The sequence below is a fragment of the Physella acuta genome, unplaced genomic scaffold, assembly GCF_028476545.2.
Source record: "Physella acuta isolate Inbredline_101_S28 unplaced genomic scaffold, ASM2847654v3 ptg000206l, whole genome shotgun sequence".
In the NCBI taxonomy this organism is placed as follows: Eukaryota; Metazoa; Mollusca; class Gastropoda; family Physidae; genus Physella; species Physella acuta.
Genome location: NW_026731725.1, coordinates 305,608 through 326,325, shown reverse-complemented (window position 1 = coordinate 326,325; position 20,718 = coordinate 305,608). Strand labels below are relative to the sequence as shown.

At 35.4% G+C, this 20,718-nt stretch overlaps 1 long non-coding RNA gene across 2 annotated transcripts; it reads right to left on the bottom strand.

Moving 5' to 3' along the window:
• Window positions 1-12,987: 12,987 nt before the first annotated feature.
• Window positions 12,988-19,679, bottom strand: LOC131937278 (uncharacterized). Of its 2 annotated transcripts, XR_009386183.1 has the most exons (4): window positions 19,571-19,679; window positions 18,992-19,101; window positions 15,593-16,566; window positions 12,988-13,827 (listed from the first exon to the last, which is right to left on the bottom strand). It is a non-coding gene; the product is annotated as an uncharacterized LOC131937278 (long non-coding RNA). The 2 variants fall into 2 exon arrangements; XR_009386184.1 differs by lacking the exons at window positions 18,992-19,101; window positions 19,571-19,679 and adding an exon at window positions 18,830-18,874.
• Between the last annotated feature and the right edge of the window lie 1,039 nt (window positions 19,680-20,718).

Here is a 20,718-nt window from a genome sequence, read left to right as displayed (position 1 = left end):
GGTGTATGTTTGATTTATAATTTAGTATGATATATTTGGAAACACGAAAATAATTCGATACAAACATCTAGGATTATGTTGTAATTGTTTTTTTATTTATACATTCTATTTTATCAAAAAACATAAAACAATGTTGTATTTATTTTGTTAATTTTAAAAAAAAGTGAAGCGAATTACTAATTTATTATTTATGAGAGCTAAATTATTTTTCAATAGCGATTTCTCTCTATAGGGCTATATCTCTATTTTTAGTAACAATCGCAAAACCAGTGTTGTCATGCGTGACTAAAAAGCAGAAATTAATTTAAAATTTAATTTTAAAATAAGCGGATGGGGGTTTTCTCTAAAGGCTCCCCCCCCCCTACAAACCTTAACAGAATAGTTTCAATTTTGACTTAAAGATTTTTACACGCGTTATCTGTTATTGAATTCGTGGCAATAATTGTACTTGATTATAGCTGGCTTGTCTCTGTTCCAAAATTAAGTGCGTTTTGAAACTGAAAGTAACGTAAGATAGAGTGACAAAGATGCCTTTCCACGCACGATGGCCGTAATTATCATCGACTTGGGGCGCAGGTGTTTGCCATTTTGAAACTGAAAGTAACGTAAGGTGGAGCGAGAAAGTTTAGTGCTTTTCTACGCGCGGGGGATGAGTTAGATATTTCCAAGAATAATTTAAAATACAATTTTGAAACTGAAAGTAACGTAAGATGGAGAAAGAATGTTCTTTCTATACACGGGGGATATAATTATCATCGACTTAGGGCGCAGATGTTTGCAAATTTGAAACTGAAAGTAACGTACGAAGGAGCGAGAAAGTTAAGTGCGTTTCTACACACGGGGGATGTAATTATCGTCGACTTGGGCGTAGGTGTTTGCAATAATTATACCATTTAAACAGGTGCGTGCGACGGCTAAGTATGGACTTGTAGCCGCTATGAAAAAGAGTTAGATATTTCCAAGAATTTTAAAATTTTAAAACACAATTTTGAAACTGAAAGTAACGTAAGATGGAGCCAGAATGTTCTTTCTACACACGGGGGATGTAATTATCGTCGACTTGGGCGCAGATGTTTGCAATGATTATACCATTTAAACAGGCGGGGGTGTCGGGTAAGTGGGGAGTTGTGGCCGCTGGTAGATATATATTTCCAAGAATGATTTAAAATACAATTTCGAAACTGAAAGTAACGTAACATAAAGCGAGAAAGTTAAGTGCGTTTCAACCCTCGAGGGATGTAGTTATCATCGACTTGGGGCGCAGATGTTTGCAAATTTGAAACTGAAAGTAACGTACGATGGAGCGAGAAAGTTAAATGCGTTCCTATACACGGGGGATGTAATTATCGTCGACTTGGGCGTAGATGTTGGCAATAATTATACCATTTAAACAGGCGGGGGCGTCGAATAATTGGGGACTTGGGGTTGCCGAGGAAAGAATTTTGAAACTGAAAGTAACGTAAGATGGAGCCAATAAGCGCGAGCTTGTAGGCGTGAAAAAGATCGTTGGGTTTTTCTGAGAATACAATTCGATATCGAAACATCGAAACAGAAAATGAAACAACTGTAAGATGATGCACGTTTCTTTCTTTAAAAGTGTACCTGCTTGTTTAGCTGTATGAATCAATAATAATGGTTTTCTACAGCAAGGGGTAGGGGATATAGACAGAACAGACCCCCACCCGCCCACAGAAAAAAAATCAATAATTTTCATTTTCACTCTGGCACTGCTTGTGTCAACACTGTTTTACAAATGTCGGTTCATTGTGTTAAATTGTTGTAGAATTGTTCAGAAAGATTACTAAATAAACAAAAGATTTACACTTTTTGATAAAAAATTTGAGAAATAAAAATAAGGCCGCTTCCAGCCGAAAAATAGATACGCATGCGCAATGAAGAGAAACTACGACTTGGCTTCGGTGCGATGTTTTCGATGGTACTGCACATGTGTGTGTTTACAACAACAAAACCCTAGCCCTAGTCCTAACCCTAACTCAAACCCTAACCCAAACTCTAACCCTAACCCTAACCCTAACCCTATCCCTAAAGCTAATCCTAATCCTAATCATAGGCCTTACCCTATCCATATCCCTAATCCTAACCATAACTCTAGACATAGGTCAATGCGCATGCGCAGAACTATCTTTAGACGACCAGGTGGAGACGCTGGGGCGAAAAAAAAAATCTCCGAGTAGTCATTTTGTAAAAGTAATTAATATATGTTCTACAGCTGAAATTATCATAGTTAGTAATAATTACATTACATACTATATATATACATAAATATAATTAATAAATTTTGCAACCATATTTTACAAAGCAGTAACGATTTTGTTATATAGTTATCTAATGAGATTTTAGTGTCCAGTTTTAATTGGTTACATAACCATGTGTCAACGAAAATAAAATATCCTACACTACACCCCCTCCCCTCCCAAACAACCACACAACAACACATATGAATGTTTACCTATGGATGGAAAGCATCATTTTAAAATGAAAAGTTGCACTGTTTTAATATGTTGTTTTTTTTATAACTAAATGATATAGATAAATACCAACATATTTTTTTCCAGTTCAATTTTACTGATAGCATCTTGTGAAAAAAACAAAAATAGCAAAATTTAAAATGTTTTTGTTCCATGTAAGCAGTCTTTTAAATATCAGGCCTATCCTGCTACATTGAGATTTACGTTGATATATTTTTTTACATTGTTGAAAATTTCCGGGTGCGCGGACACTGGTTATAGTATATATTTTTAATACACATTTAGATTGTTCAGGGGGATGGGGTGGGGTGGGGTGGGGGGGGGGTGGGGAGGACGGTAGACGTTTTTCTTCCCCGAAGAGATGGCTGGAAGAAACTCTGCCTCCGTCGCTCCTCGTAAGCATATGAGAAATATCATTATGTGGATGCAAATTTTAATTTGGCATTATATGTGCCCATATTATTATTTTTTAATTGTCAGTCAACAAAGCTGCGCCACAAAAATCATCACAGTATCGCCATTCACAATTCGTTCCTCACTCAATTATTTGCCCACAGAACAAAACACTACAAAGTATAGAAAATAATTATTATAGAGCCGAATTCAAATGGACCTAGAATTTCGTATAATATATATATATATATATATATATATATATATATATATATATCACGAAAAATTGTTAAAAATTAAAAATTAAAAGCGATATAACTGATGAAATAAAATAGTAATCTAAAAATCATGAGTTATCTCCTTTAAAGCCGACTACAAAGAAGAGTTGTGATTTACCCTTTTCTCTCATTGGAGCACATGAGAAAGATGATTATGTGGACACACATTTTTATTGTGCATTTAAATTCATTCAAAAAAATTCATTTAAAGCGGCATAACTGATGAAATAAAATGTGAATCTAAAAATCAAGAGTTATGTCCTTTAAAAGAATGTATTTTGTGTTTTTTGAACAACAATTACAGAAAATGGGAAATAGAATAGCAAGGGAGTAAACCTATAAGAATAAGTGTATGTTAGAATACATGTATTGCTTCCCTTTGAAGATATTTAGCAACAAAAAAAAAAAAAAAAACTCACATATAATCAAAACGATTGTGCTAAATAACATATGTTTAAAATATGAAAATATAAAACAATATATTAGAATATAAACTTAGAGTAAGTTATCTTCATAGACATATTCAATAAAAACTAGATATCAAATTTATGTCAGTCAAGATGTATTTTATTTTTTATAATGATGGAATTAGTATATCGAAATATTATTGTAAAATGTTTAAACAAGAATATACATTCAAGGGTCAGTACTAAGGGTATAAGGGTGGGTCTGAAACTTAATAATAACTCCAAATATAAGTCGATGGGGTTAAAAAACAAATAGTAGCAGTCATTTCAATATTAGATGCACTTAATGCCAGTTATCTTACTGTTAGAGTTTAAGTAGAATTAAGGATATACCCACCTTTTCCCCAGAAATTAATAAAAAATGAATTTGTTTGTTTGTTTTTTCTTTGTGTTTGTATTGGTGTTTGTGGTAGTGGTTGGGTTTGATGTTATGTTCTTGTTTTCGCTTGTATTTGTAATTGTGTTTGCGTTATGTTTGCATTTTTTGTTTTTGTTTTGGTTGGCTGTGCTTAGGGTGGGCAATGCCGGGTATATGCTGATTACTCAACACTCAGGTAATGGTCCTTACCAGAAAGGTTTTTCACAGAGACCAGAGCAGGGCCTGGCCGTGACGGCTAATATATATATATATATATATATATATATATATATATATATATATATATATATATATATATATATATATATATATATATATATATATATATATATATTCTGTATACCCTTATAAGCATGTGTATATTCATGTGTATATGTATTCAAATAAATACGTTTTTTCTTGATGTATTTAATTATTTTTTTTAAGCTGCGCATCTTTTATTTAACTTCGTCCTTAAAATTATTTTTTATTTATAGGGCAATGAGTAACATAGTGGTAAACCCTTTTTTTAAACATTATTTGAATCCGCTAGAAGAGCTTTACCTTTGATGGGTATACTAAATTTGGTCAAATTATTATACATGCATTCACATATCATTTCACTGCCCCCCTCCACTCTCTGCCCACAGACCAATAACAATACATAATGCAATTCCAAAAGCCAAATTCAAACAAGATTATAGTAAAATAAAGGCTTATATTATGTAAAAAAAAAATTTTTTTTTTCAAAGCGGCATAACTGATGAAAAAAATGTTAATCTAAAAATCAAGAGTTATTTCCTTTATTTTATATTTTTTAACAACGGTCAAAGAAAATGAGAAATTGTATGGCAAGGGAGTGAACCCATAACAGTATTTGTATATACTAATACTTGTATTGCTTCCCTTTGAAAATTTAAGCAAAAAAAAAAAAAAAAAAAAAACACTCACGGATAATCAACACGATCGTACTAAATAATAAATGTTTAATAGATGAAAATATAAAACAATATAAAGGAAAAAATACTGCCAGTCTATTACGTTTTAGAGCACAGGATTACCAGTTGTATTACCGATAGAATTTTAGGAAAAAGAGAGTCGATTCAACGTTTTTCTCACACCAAAATGGACATGACATTGACCTAACCCCCCCCCCCCTCCTCCGTATATTCGTACACATTTTTTTTATAAAATAAAGTAAGATTTACACCTTAGAGTTGACTACAAATAATAGTAAGGAACCTATATTTTGATTAGCACGTGTTTTCTTATAATGACCTTTGCATTATATATGTAAAAATTAAATCGATAACCATTACATATAGATCAGAGGCGTAGCGAGGGCGGGGATTGCGGACTGCACCAGGTGACACCTTTTTTTTTGGGGGGGGGGGGGAGGGGTGACACCAGGGCAATGAATTGCAAATTGTGCAGAAGAAAAGCTTACTTCTGGCAGATCCATTTGTGTTTAATTAAAGCTAAAGTTTTCAATACTGATCTACATTTATTACAAGAAGGTGAGGTTAACACCATGACGTAAACGTGATAACTATAACGAAAACAAAGCTATATATATATATATATGTATATATATATATATATATATATATATATATATATATATATATATATATATATATATATATATATATATATTTATATATATATATATATATATATATCTATATATATAATTCTCTTCTTCGAGCCGTTAGAAAACAAGCTGCAAACGCTCTCCCTACCTCCCCACCCCTACATGGTTTTAGTGAGCTGTGTTCACTCTAAATGTTTACAAGCAGAGCCAACGATTTTAAAGGTAGGGGGGGAGGCGGGGGGGGGGAAAGGAAAGGGGGGGGGGGGATTATGGTCCTTAACAAGCTACTTATAGTGTTTTAAAGAAATATTTTCAGTGTCAGCGTTAGTACTGCCGAATTTACAAATTATGAATTATTGAAAATTAGAAACAACTAAATAGCGGCGTATGTTATGCCGCGGGCCGGCTCGTATATATATATTTTGTTTGTTTCTGTGGGGGTGACACCACGAAGTGCCGCACTGGGTGACACCCCACCGACGCCACTGCGCTAGGGACAGAACCTCAAGTATATGTACTTTCTTCTATGTAGTTTTAACAAAGTTTAGAGAATTAAAATAATTAATTTAAGTCTATGGAATTCAAGGACAAATAGTAGCAGTGAATTTAATTTTAGGTGCATAACATGTCAGTTGTATTACCGTTAGAATGTTAGTGAAATAAGTGATGTAACCTAAATCTTTAATAAACAATAATAGACATAATATCGACCTACCCCCCCCCCCCCCCCCATCAATATCGCTGCACATCTTTAACAAAAAGGTAAGATTTAGACATTAAAGACGACAAGAAAATATTATTATCAGAGTTTACAACTGAAAATTTGTTTAATACGTGTGTCCTGATAGGTAACTTTGCATATATGTAAAAAATCGATATTCATTACAAATGACGTACTCTAGCAAGGCCTGAAACTAAAGTGTTAGTATTTTTTTTTCTATGTAGGGTTCATTAACATGAGAGGATACGTTCTAATTCAAGTGTATGGGGTTCAAGTAAATAAAATTGTAGGTGCATGTGATGTCAGTTATATTACTGTTAGAATTTTAGTAAAATGAGCGATATACCCATTTTTTAATAAAACCTTATAACCTATTGACTTACACCCCCTCCCCCCATGAATATCACAGCAAATTTAAAACAATGAGTTAAGAGTAGGACCTAAAAAGCAACCATAAGTAATCGTTTGGAAATTTTGTTTAACACGTGTGGCCTAATGATGAACTTTTTCTAGATAGTGTTAGCTATGCTAAGAAATTACCTTTTTTACGGCTATGGGGTTCAAGAACAAAAGATAGAGATTTTAAAGGCGAAAAAGTTTTTACTTTAATTGGTGTTTTGTTATTGAAGTTTATTTTTAAAATCTAAATAGATGGTTTTCAAAACGTGTGAGTATAACCCTACATCATGCATAAGGCTAGGGGGTTACAAAAACAAATAGCAGCAGGCAAATTAATTTTAGGCGGGTGACACCAAGGCAAAAAATAGCAAAATATATGGAGAAAAACTTGAGGGGGGTGCAAATCGAAAGTTTGAGGGGGGGGGGGGGGGGTGCAAATCGAAAATATGAAAGTTTCTCCGCGGGAAGGGTCACTACGCCTCTGGGGGGTGACACCATTAAGTGCCGCACCGGGTGACACCCGACCTCGCTACGCCACTGCATTTATGTATTACCTCATAGTGGACACATTACTTCAAATGAATGTCTTTGTTTATATTTTGTGTTCATAAAGTTTGTAGAATATATTCAAATTTAAGACTATATATCTTCTGCCCATGAAATTATTAATAGTTTTTAAAATTAAGTTACGGTACGGTCAAAGACTGGAAATATGATTAAAAAATAATTCAGACTCGTAACTAGAGTTTCCTACAGGTATCTCTTTGGGAGGGGGGGGGGTGCTCTCTTTTCCCCCACCCCCCTCCCTCTCCACCCCCAAACAAAATGGAACTGATATAATAAATATATACTTTACCAGTGTCCGCCATCCTCTGCCCCCGAAAAATTTAGTCCACTCCCCGAAAAATATCAAGTGCCCCCTAGCCCCCGGAGCAAAAAAGTCTGAAAGAAACACTGCTCGTAACCAGTGGCGTCGCTAGGCCGGGTGTCACCCGGTGCGGCACTTCACCCCCCCCCCCTTCCAAGTCACTTAGCATATATATATATATATATTTATATATATTATATATATATATATATATATATATATATATATATATATATATATATATATATATATATATATATATATATATATATGTGTGTGTGTGTGTGTGTGTGTCGGCCTATAATTTAAATATATGCCACATACGCGTACATGTATGTGTAAAAGCTTTAATGACTGCAGACTTAACGGTGTTTATGTTTAGTCTGTTAATAATACAGTTGGATGTAGCATTGTTTTCTCTATAGTTAACACCTATGTGATGGTGTCACCGTTACCCCTCTGTAATTATAGTTGATTCGTACTTAAAAGACTATTTAACTTTTATTAATCTTTAATGGAACTGGCAAAAAATCATTTATCTTCTGTATATTTTGCCTTTTTTGCCTTGATGTCCCCCCCCCCTAAATGGTGTCACCCGGTGGCGTCCGCACCCCCGCGCCGCCCTCGCTACGCCTCTGCTCGTAACAGAAGCTCTTTTGTTAACAAAACATTTATTTACTCAGTGTGTATTTATACAATTTAATACACATACTTTTTACACATCACAAATAATCCCTAAAAATATATTGTTTTCTTTCAAAAAGTGCTGTTTCTCTCCCTTTACCCCTCCACATATCAGAGAAATATGATCATACATGTAATATACTTTTAAGTGCTAGTCTAGTTTCTTATACGTTGAATTGTTTACAAAGTTTAGGGATTTTCGTGACAAAGGTTTGAGTCTTTGATTATGTAATATTTTAAACTGAACTCACGTCATTTTTTAAATTTAAAATTGATAATTACTTCATTTGGGGGGGGGGGGGGTGAATGTTATTAATTAAGAAATTCATTTTGTATTTAATCTTATTCTGTTGAAAAACAGTTTATTATTTTGAACAATAAAAATATTTTCTTTTTCTCTTTTCTTCTCAAACCATGTTACTTCATGCGACGACGATGAAAGAATGGAAAAAAATCGATATTTTTTATAGGGCGGGTGGGGCCTGTGTTAACCGTACCCCCACCTTTACTTTTTACAAAAAATTGATATATTTAAAGTTCACAACTGCTCATTATTTCTCGCTGGAGGGAATTCGTATCCTGCGGAAATCGATGATTCCGCCAGGAAACGGCATAGCTCCTCCCACATCGATTTCTCTACCTCACACCTGACCTATCGGAACATTTTTACTGGCTGAGATTGTGAAAGAAGATCCGGCAAAGGTAATAACGGGGTGCTTCTGCTCCAACCGACGACCAGCAACGATTCCTAAAATGTCAAAATATTTAGCTGTAATTACTTAATAACTTTGCACCTTGTTTATTTTGTGAAAATGTATCTAATTAAAGTACGGAATTGCGATAATTAAACATGATTTTGAGGTGAATCATAAATCTAGAAAGACATTTTCGTGGTAATTTTGTTATTTTCCCCGCCTATCAATTAAGTTATGGTAGTTTTGAGGTGTCAGCCCGTGTGGTGTTATTAAATCCCACCCCCTTAAACTTAATGGCGGGGGTTAACCTTTACGCATCGATGAAGTCAAGTATTGTCCTAAAGGTTTTCACACTTATTATTGAAGAATAAAATTGGAGAAAATTGGAGAAAATTGCACTTGATTATAGCTGAAACCTCTCTATTCCACGCCTCACTGAGTTTTCATAGGGCTGTAATTATCTAAACATCCATAACATCAATGTGTCATCGCTCTGGTCATTGATTTTTTGGGAAAATGTTTTCTCGCATATGTTATTAGATAGATCTTTCTGGAAAAGTTTTTAGTTTCAATTTCTAAAAATATACATTCCCCCACTCCCCATATCCACCTCCCCTACCCTCTCAACACCCCCCCCCCCTCTTCTCTTTACTGTCCCAACACAGTGCACTTAGATTTTTCTAGAAAAATAGTCTTATTTTTTTAAATATACCCCCCCCCCCCCACTCCCCATACCCAACTATACCACCTCACCCCCACCCCTCTCTGGACACCCACCCTAACGAACACAATTTTCTCCCAGCCCTCGTTCACATTATTCTAAACCCCACCATCACCACAGTCTGTTGGAAAAGATTGATACAGATTTAGTAAAGTTTTACGTTTCTATATTATTACATGGAATTTACTGGAAAATTTTCCATGATTCACTTTTAGTTCCACACAGCAACGTTGAGAGCTAGGGTTGGGGGTGGTATAGGTGGAGGAGGAAGGGGTGTGTGTGAGTGTGTGTGTATATGTGTGCGTGTGCGTGCGTATGTATGTGTGTGCATGTGTGTGTGTCTGGATGTGTGTGGATGTGTGTGGATGTGTGTAGTTATTTGTGTTTGGGTGTTGGATATAAAAAAGAACAACTTTTATTTTACATTTTATTTTTATTATTACAAGAAGAATAAGTGTAACAAAAACTAAAACAAAAAGTAAATTTGTGCTGGAATTGAGACTGAGAGAAAAGCTAGAGAATTAAAGAACTGATATACTTCTTAAAAATAGAGATAGCTAGGACAAGGATAAATGTAAATTTAAAAAAAAAAAGCCGTATAGAAAAAAATGAAAATATGTATTTATTAAAAATAAAAGAAAGAACTAAGGGAGAGCAGAGAAAAATATTACGACACATTTTACACACCACATATATAATGAATACACATACAGTCTTTTGTTTTATTGTAGCAAACAAGTTAAAATAATTTACGAATTTAGATGCACTTGTTTATTGAGACCTTTCGCGTGTTTAAATGGTGAGCTCTTGGAACCAGTCAATACTTTATAATACAAATTATAATTAATTTTTGTTGAGCATTTTTATGAACATGGTGTGGCGTGGTCTAGCGGTAGAGAGTTAGACTGCTAACCCAAAAGTCTTGAGTTCGAATCCGGGTTCAAATAAAGTGGAACGTCCATGTGTCCACCCAGCTCAGATGGGTATCTAAATCACGTTACGAAAACTAAGGTGTTGGGCATAGTGCTGACCACAATTATGCCAATGACCTCTAAAGTATATGAACTCTCATCTGCCCCATGTGTCACGGGCACGAACAAGAGGATGATTATTTATGTACATAGAAGCATGGTCGGAATGTAGATCTCTTGACCACCACTTTGATTGACTTGAGTTCGAATCCCACTAATTAGATTGGATTGGCTTTTTAAAATCCATCTTGTTTTATAGTTTATTTAAGTAAAGTACGCCAGAGTCATAACGGCAGATGAAGTAGTGTTATACTAGTGTTTATTATAATATCCACTAACTCAAATCGATTATATAGCACCTGTAAGTGCTAAATTCTTCTCCACCTGCTATCTTGACCATTAAGACTCTTTTCAAAAGCGAAAGTTCCATAACCGTGAGAAATAGATTGTTTCTACTGCCGTCTACCCACGCTACTCTCGAGCCCTAAATGACACCTTATCACGTGACAAAATGGCGGGTCTCACTATGACACACTTGAAATTAAATACAGCCATAACGTAGGCCCTAATTCATAATCAAACACGCCCAATCTCGACGTTTTGCTCCTTTTCTTTGTTAAACGAACGTTACATAACTTCCCTGCTGCGTTTTTAATTTGGTACAATTACCATCACCGGCAGCCTGGTCGTAAATTGTGCATCCATTGAGGACTAGGCGGGGGAGGAAATATGAATGAACGTAGCGTAAATGCGTGGGAAAATTCCTGTCTGGCTGTGACAATTATCGTGGCAGTCTCCAGCTGTTGTTTTGACTGGGTTTATTTTTAGAAAATTGATCCAGGTTTTGCGTCATTCATGAATGAGTACGCTACACACTGAGTTTGTGAATGGTAATAAATAAATGCGATGAGCCTTTGATAAATAAAATTGTTTAAACTCATTTTGGTGCTCTTTTTCTTTAAAAAAAAATTTAACGCATTTCAATTTAATGTTTTACTAGAGAGAGTTATTGAGAAAATGTTTTATACAGTGTTTTAGATATTAGTATATAGTGTGTGTGTGTGTATGCGTGTGTGTGTGCGTGTGTGTGTACGTGAGTGAGTGAGTGAGTGAGAAAGAGAGAGAGAGAAACAGAAATAACGAGAAAAAGAGATAGAGGGAGAGAGAGAAAGAGAAAGAAAGAGCGAAAGAAACAGAGAGACAAAGAGAGAGAGAGAGAGAAAAAGGGAGAGAAAGAGAGAGATAAATTGTTCTAGGTCCATTCTTCAGCTAAACGCAACAATCAGTATTTCATTCCATATCTGTATTTCTGTGTGGTCATTACACATCTGTATTTCTGTGTGATCATTACATATCTGTATTTCTGTGTGATCATTACACATCTGTATTTCTGTGTGATCATTACACATCTGTATTTCTGTGTGGTCATTACACATCTGTATTTCTGTGTGATCATTACATATCAGCATTTTTTGACAAGATTTTTATCAACCTCTTTTTTTAAAACTAAAATGTCTTCAAGCAGTCATTTTGATGTAGCTATTTTCTTGTTTATTATGTATTATGGCATTAGTTTCCACATTTGCATTTAATACATTCATGACGCTCAAGAAGTGACAGGTAAATACATAAAGCATACATCAAATATAAGTCAAATTCAGAATTAAAGGTTCATTTTTTAATTCAAATTTTTTGACAACATTTAACTCCACATCATAGAACACCAATACAATAAAAGTGCAATTCACACATGACAAAGTTGAGAGATACAAAAAAAAATGAACAATTAAAAATCACATGTTTGTGCGCTTAAAACGTTCACGGAGTTACACGGGAAAAGGAAACGACTTTAGTTGATGACGTCAACACTTATTTTAGATTCTCTTCATATTTATTTGATGTGTTATCTGAAGAGTCTCTAAGGCCCCTGTGGAAAGTCTGCAATGAGGTGTGGGTGCCATACACCTGTCTGCACTTATTGAATGGGTAAAATGTCTTTATGGCTCCGTTGAACAGGTATATTCAGGTGTTAGAGCCTTACACCTCTCTGCTCGTTGTTGAAGCTTGGACCAAACGTCTAAGAAACTGACGACAGTAACATTCAGGTGCGCGGGTTTCCACCTGTCTGTTACTTCGAGAAGTCTGGCCCAAACTCTTAGGATACGATGAATGCAACAACCAGGTGTTCGGCAATACACCTGACTGCTAAATCTTGAAGTTTGGACCAGAGTTCTAAGCTAAGGATCCGATGATTGGTGCAACCAGGTGTTCGTCAATACACCTGTTTGCTGCTTTAGAAGTCTGGCCCAAACTTCTCAGGATACGACGATTGCTGCTACCAGGTGTCTGCTACATGTTGAAGTTTGGACCAGAGTTCTAAGGATCCGACGATTGATGCAATCAGGTGTTCAGGAATCCACCTGTCTGCTCATTCAAGAAGTTTGGACCAAGGTTCAAAGGATCTGATGAATTTTTTTAAAAGTATTAAGGTGCCCGGGCAAGCACCTGTCTACCAGCTCTAGTATTGAGCACGTCTGTGTGGCACTGGTGGATGATCAGCATTCAGGTGAGTGGTGCCATTACACCTGTCGGCTGTTGAAGATGTACGCATGTCTGTACGGGTGAGTTGGTTGCATTCAGGTGCGACGGCCAACACCTGTCTGCTAAAGTCTGTCTTTGTGGCACTGGAGAAAAGTCTGCATCGAGGTGTGGGTGCCATACACCTGTCTGCAAATATTTGAGTGAAGGTTATGTCTTTTAGGCCATGGTGAATAATCTGCATCAGGTGTGGTGCCATTCACCTGTCTGCGAGCTCAGGTATTGAGCTTGTTTCTATGGCACTGGTGATTTTCTGCATTCAGATGTTTGGTGCCATAACACCTGTCTGCTTGATGTCTTCATGGCACTAGTAAATACGTTGATCTCAGGTGCGTGGTGCCATACACCTGTCTGCTCTTTCTGGTGATGTAGACAACTATTTCTCTAAGAGCTGGAGTACTGCCTTCATCTGTTGTCCAATCTCCTACGCCATGGATTAAAACTCTCATAGGAGATGGTCGACTTGCTGGTGTCGTCTAACGAAGTTGAAATGGCCCAGCCAATTCCAGCTCTCTATTGTTGGATTCATCTGTCTATGTTGCCATTTAACGCCAACATCTCCTACGACTTGTGAGGAGTTTCTGGCATGAACTGTAATGGGAAAAAAATCAAAGTTATAGCATTTGGATGTGGTTATGTATTGCTAGAAAAAGACATGAAAAATAATAAAACAATAAGTTAATCTATAAAAAAAAAAATGTGTCTCCGAGTATATCTGACTCTCCGAGTATATCTGAAACAATAAATCATATTTTGTTTAGTAGCAAGAGAAAAAACATACATACATATTGTCCTTTACACACAATAAATATACACAATAAATTTAAAAAGGATAGTTTGATAAAAAGAGTACAACGGGTAGGCAACAAGATTGAACAATTTTTTTTTAACAGGTGAAGTTATATCTGCTGTGTTGAAGTGATGTCTTGAAGAGCTGGATGCACTCTGGTGCAACGAGTGATGAATTCTAGAAGTGTTGAGGTGTCTCTGAAATAAAACATGCATTCAACAAATGGTGCATTACAAGTATGTGCTACTTTTTACAACATCATGTGTATTTGGGGGTATTGCATAAGCTGCATTTAAATTTGGTTTTAAATTAAGCCTGTTTAGAGTATTAAAGGTTAAAGAAAACTCATTATAAGTGTTAATAAATAAACATTGAAAAACTGAAGCAAATAATATGGTTAAAAACAGTTTCATTTCATGGGAATACACAAAAACATGCAAAAAAATCAAACATTTTATTACATTAATAGACCCAACAAATATTATATAATATGGTTTGTATTACTAACGAAGATTAAGAGCATTTCTTAGAACAAAACATGCATAATACATTATGACAAATATTAAGTGCAAAGAAAGAAACAAAACACATTTGATTTTTTAAATAATTTTATTTTTTTTAAATCTGAAAAGAAAAAAAAAAGATTAAAGCATTTAAATTGTAAGTATTAATCAGCATAATGTCTGTAGAAGCGATTCTGTACTTCATTAGAGTTTCCTACAAGATCTGTAAAGGGGTTTATTCAAACATATTAGTAGCATGGCATTTTTTAAAAAACATGTAAAAATATCAAACATTTTATTACATTAATAGATTACATAATATGGTTTGTATTACTAACGAAGATTAAGAGCATTTCTTAGAACAAAACATGCATAATACATTATGACAAATATTAAGTGCAAAGAAAGAAACAAAACACATTTGATTTTTTTAATATTTTTATTTTTTTTTAAATCTGAAAGAAAAAAAAAGATTAAAGCATTTAAATTGTAAGTATTAATCAGCATAATGTCTGTAGAAGCGATTCTGTACTTCATTAGAGTTTCCTACAAGATCTGTAGAGGGGTTTATTCAAACATGTTAGTAGAATGGCATTTTAAAAAAAAAACATGTAAAAATATCAAACATTTTATTACATTAATAGACTCAACAAAGATTACATAATATGGTTTGTACTACTAACGAAGATTAAGAGCATTTATTAAAACAAAACATGCATAATACATTATGACAAATATTCAGTGCAAATAAAGAGACAAAACACATTTTAGTTTTTTTATATTTTTATTTTCTTTTAAATCTGAAAAGAAAAAAAAAAAAAGATTAAAGCATTTAAATTGTAAGTATTATTCAGCATAATGTCTGCAGCAGAGATTCTGTACTTCATTAGAGTTTCCTGCAAGATCTGTAGAGGGGTTTATTCAAACGTGTTAGTAGCATGGCATTTTAAAAATAATCATTTAAAAAAAATTATAAACATACAACAATCTGAAATAAATTGAAAGAGATTAGTTCATGTTAAACAGCCAAATCAACCACATCCCCTTCTTATTTTTTTTATACCTTGTGTGTCTCTTATGTAGGAGTGTTTTGTAGTTTTTTCTTTTTTTTTTTTTTTTTTTGACTTTTTTATGATGATATTTTTTTTTTGCTCTAGGGTGTGAGCTAAAAAGCATCTGTGCTGAGGCGTTGTGAAATTCAATTCGTAGATGATACAATATGCAGAGAAGGTGGAGATTTTGGACGAGCAAAATGCATTCTGTTGCAGCTAGAGATGTTGTCGAGAGCTTGAAGCGATGATGTTTTCATTAGCAGAGCATTGCTGCGGAGATGCCAGAGCATGTTGCAGGAAAATGTAGCAGCTACCAGCCCTGGCAGTGAAGTTGTCTAATGCTGGGTTAGAGGAAGATTTCGTGGTGATGTGGTTTAACAGGAAATTCAAGCAGTGAAGATGTTTAACGCAGTTCAACATGAAGAAAGGCAATGAAGTCGTTTAGCAGGATGGTGGATTGCTGGTGTAGTTTAACAGGAAATTCAAGCAGTGAAGATGTTTAACGAAGTTCAACATGAAGAAAAGGCAATGAAGTCGTTTAGCAGGATGATGGCTTGATGATGTAGTTTAACGATGTTTAACAGGAAGAAAAGGCAATGAAGTCGTATAGCAGGATGACGGCTTGGTGGTGTAGTTTAACGTTGTTTAACAGGAAGAAAAGGCAATGAAGTCGTTGAGCAGGATGATGGCGTGGTGTTGAAGTCTAACGCTGATCAACATGACGATCTGGCAAATGATGGAATGCTGGTGAAGGTGGTGCGCAGGTGGCCAAAGGCTCGCGGTGCAGGTGAGGTAGATATGTGCTAAAGTGCCAGTCGTCATCTCTCTGCCTTGAGACGGGAACAGCCGGCTGTGCGTGGAGACTCGACTGATGTGTCAGCTGTCATTTTTTTTTCTTTCTTTTCTTGGACGGCGGCAGCTTGAGTGTTGATCTATGCCTGCTGGCATACACCATTCTCAAACTGTACCGCCAACCGGCGACAAACTGAAATTAAAAAAAGAAAAACTCGTTAATATAAAGGAAATCAATTTACTATAAAACTATCAACCTCGATGCCTTAAGGCTTTTTTTTCTATTCTATTCCCGCCTGTCTCGCTTCTCTCCCCTCTCTTCCATTCAAACGATCTGTTTTCCTCCCCCGCTAATCGTTTAACATCCCGCTGAGGCCCTAACGATCGGCGCTCGTCTGCGCGCGACTGGCTTCACGCTTGACTTTAACGATTGTGTAACTCTATTAGAGTTTACGTTACGGGCTGTTTTTTTTTAACCTAAAGTGTAAACGACCCGTTTTTTTTCAATTAATACGCGAATGACATATTTATATTTATTATACCGCAGAGCGCTTTAAACCCCCAAATATCTTATCACGTCGGCTTATGTAACGGGTCTTTAATTCAGAGACTAATAAAAACATTAAATTCCGCAAAACTTTAGTCTAAATCGGTGAAAAAATTATTTGTATTCGTCGGTAAAATATACAGCACGTATGCCGTACGCTGGCAGACGTACCCGCAAGACTCTTGTAACTCAGTAGCTCAGTGACGGACGACTTGAACCTCGAAGTCGTAAAATATTTTAGTCACGAGCCGGAAATGTGACTAAGTCCCGTATTTTGCTATATGCGATGCTTAAATCCCTATATACGATGCTTGGACTTTTAAAAAGTGACTAAGTTAGTCACATTTTTCCGCAGAGAGATAAATTAAGTAGTCTTAAGGCGCAGTTTTATATATTTTCTGTAAATATTTAATATGCGCGTGCTACGTACGGAATCTAAAGACGCGTGTGTATCATTGATAATGATATAGATGACTTGGACCTCAAAGTCGTAAAATATTTTAGTCACGAGCCGCAAAATGTGACTAAGTCCCGTATTTTGCTATATACAATGCTTAAATCCCTATATACGAAGCTTCGACTTAGTCACGTATTTGGAGCTAAGATATTTTTTTTAATCGTAAGGCCGAGTTTTATTCCTTATATTTAAATATTTAGCTCGCGCTTGTTACGTGCGGGATCTACTCACGCGTTAGACCCATTGGCGCAGGAGCCTCAAGGATAAAAGGCTTAGACCTCGAAGCTACAAAATATTTTCAAGCCGCGAGCTGAAAAAGTGACTAAGTCCCGTATTTTGCTATATGCGATGCTTCAATCCCTATATACGAAGCTTAGACTTCGTCACGTTTTCGACGCTGTTTTATAAAATTCTGAATTCGCGAGGCTAAGTTTTAATGTTCCCTATCAAAAATCAGCTCGTGAGTAATACGGACGTAATCTGTTAATGCGATTGTTTCATTAGAACAGGTTTCGGATGAATGAATCCCTTAGACATCGCTCTCGCAAAAATGTTTTCAAGCCGCGAGCTAAAAATTTGACAAAGTCCCGTATTTTGCTATATGCGATGCTTAAATCCCTATATACGAAGCTTAGACTTCGTCACATTTTTGACGCTGTTTTACAAAATTCTGAATTCGCGAGGCTAAGTTTTAATGTTCCCTATCAAAAATCACCACGCGCGCATTACGAACGTAATCTGTTGATGCGATTGCTTCATTAGAAGACGTTTCGGATGAATGAATCCCTTAGACAATGCTGTCGCAAAAATGTTTTCAAGTCGCAAGCTAAAAATTTGACAAAGTCCCGTATTTTGCTATATGCGATGCTTCAATCCCTATATACGAAGCTTAGACTTCGTCACATTTTTGACGCTGTTTTACAAAATTCTGAATTCGCGAGGCTAAGTTTTAATGTTCCCTATCAAAAATCACCACGCGCGCATTACGAACGTAACCTGTTGATGCGATTGATCCATTAGAAGACGTTTCGGATGAATGAATCCCTTAGACAACGCTGTCGCAAAAATGTTTTCAAGTCGCGAGCTAAAAATTTGACAAAGTCCCGTATTTTGCTATATGCGATGCTTCAATCCCTATATACGAAGCTTAGACTTCGTCACATTTTTGACGCTGTTTTAGGAAATTCTGAATTCGTGAGGCGAAGTTTTAATGTTCCCTATCAAAAATCAGCTCGTGAGTAATACGGACGTAATCGGTTGATGCGATTGTTTCATTAGAACACGTTTCGGATGAATGAATCCCTTAGACAACGCTGTCGCAAAAATGTTTTCAAGTCGCGAGCTAAAAATTTAACAAAGTCCCGTATTTTGCTATATGCGATGCTTAAAACGCTCTATACGATGCTTGGACTTAGACGATTTCTCTCGCGCTTAGCTAAACTGCAGGATTACCGAGCAGAGCGTCGTGAACTGGCTTCCCAAAGTTGTGTTTCCGAGGCACCAAAAGGCAGGGTTTATATTCTAAAACAATAGCCCGGGGACGGGAGATGATTACCCCACGCGCTGGAAATAATCACCCACCGCGACCGGAAAAAGCTGGCACCGTCTCATTACCTCGCCGTGTTGGGGAACTTTCTTGGTGTTCTGGAAGATTCCATCCGAGGGTGTCCATCGATTCCGATGATTACAGGCTGTCAGGGATAAACCCGAACGTTACCTCTGAACTGTAAAAGAAAATGACAGATGTCGAGGGTGCCAATTATGAATTTCTCGGATGAGAAATCTTTCGAAAAATATTTTTCCGTCCGAAATGTCACGATGCCCTAAAGATAAAAAAAATTATACATAATAACCGCCTAGGGTATAGATCTAGCCGAAGGGGGATCGAACTTGGGTGAGACATCAACTTCGTACTTGTTTTTTCTAAGAACAAAGAATAGTTACTTATGAGAAAGAAACATAATGGCATTTAATTAGCGCTTAATTAAGGACAGGCAGTCACGCTGGAACAGACCAATTAGTTTTCTAACTGAAAAAACATGAACGCAGTAACCTTTTTTTAGTGAAAATGAAACAGGCCCAAAATAACAACAAAAAGGCATATTACCCTAATCCCCTATACGCATCTAAGAATTAAGTACACACACAATCCTAATATGCTGTTTTTAAATTTAAAACAAAATAAAAACCAACAAAAACCTCATTTTTCCAATAACAATAGCTTTCTACAGTAGCATCCTTTGGTTTAAATTCCCGTAGTTGAATGAAAGCCTATGGTATAAGTAAAAATATAAAGAAAAAAGGAATTAACTGATTATTTACACAATTAAAAAGGTACGAACCTTAAAAATGTGTTCATTGTATGTAAATAGATATACATAACAACAACATTCACATTGGGATTTAATCTTACTGAAAATAAAGATTTAAAGCTTTACTTTCAGTTTCTAAAATGTTGGTCTATAGTCCAATTTTTGTTATGATTTTGAGAAGGGCAATAATTCATGCTAAATTTTATCATTTTCTGGTTATTTCCCTTGAAGTCATTTTTATTTTTTTCTATAGAAGCTTTTGTTTAGGGCCTCATACATGAAATCTTATTTATGGTGCGCGCCAATAAATTAACAGAAATGTATAATATAATATTTTTAACACAATATTCATGTTTATATTACACATTTGTTATGTTTAAAATTTATGTGTTTAAATGTATATGACTTTTAAAGAATTGGGAAACAAATATACTTTTATCATATATGCCTTTTTTCTCTTTTTATGATATATAATAAATATTAACCAAAGTTTGTTATGTAAAAATACAACTTTTTTTGCATATTGATTATGTCAAGCAACAACGACCCCCACCCAACCATGTATGTAATATTTATGTTATTATCATATCAATAAGGCAGCGGGAATTTTGTAGAGGCAACATCGAGTTTTGAGCCTGAATTGATTCTTCCCTGTAGGATGGGGTGGGTATGGAGTGGTAGCTAGTGTTCCAGGCTTGATTTGCCATTGATTCTATTGCATTTCTGCAGTTGCATGCTCGTGTGCATCCACTGAACGCGTGCAGAAAAAAAAAAACGAAAATATGATTTTGGGCCCTAAACCTCGCCTATTTCACTATGGGATTAGACAAGTGGCATAAAACGATGACCACTAACAAATCGCGTTATATGTGATATGGTCAGCTGTGTAGCACTGTTTTATATAGGTCCATTTAAGAAAGTTTTAGTTACTTTCACTTTCATTTCTCCGTCTTCTAAATAAATCTATTGATTTTTTTTTTCTAGGAAAATACTATAATTTTCTAATCAATATTTTTTCTAGAACATTCG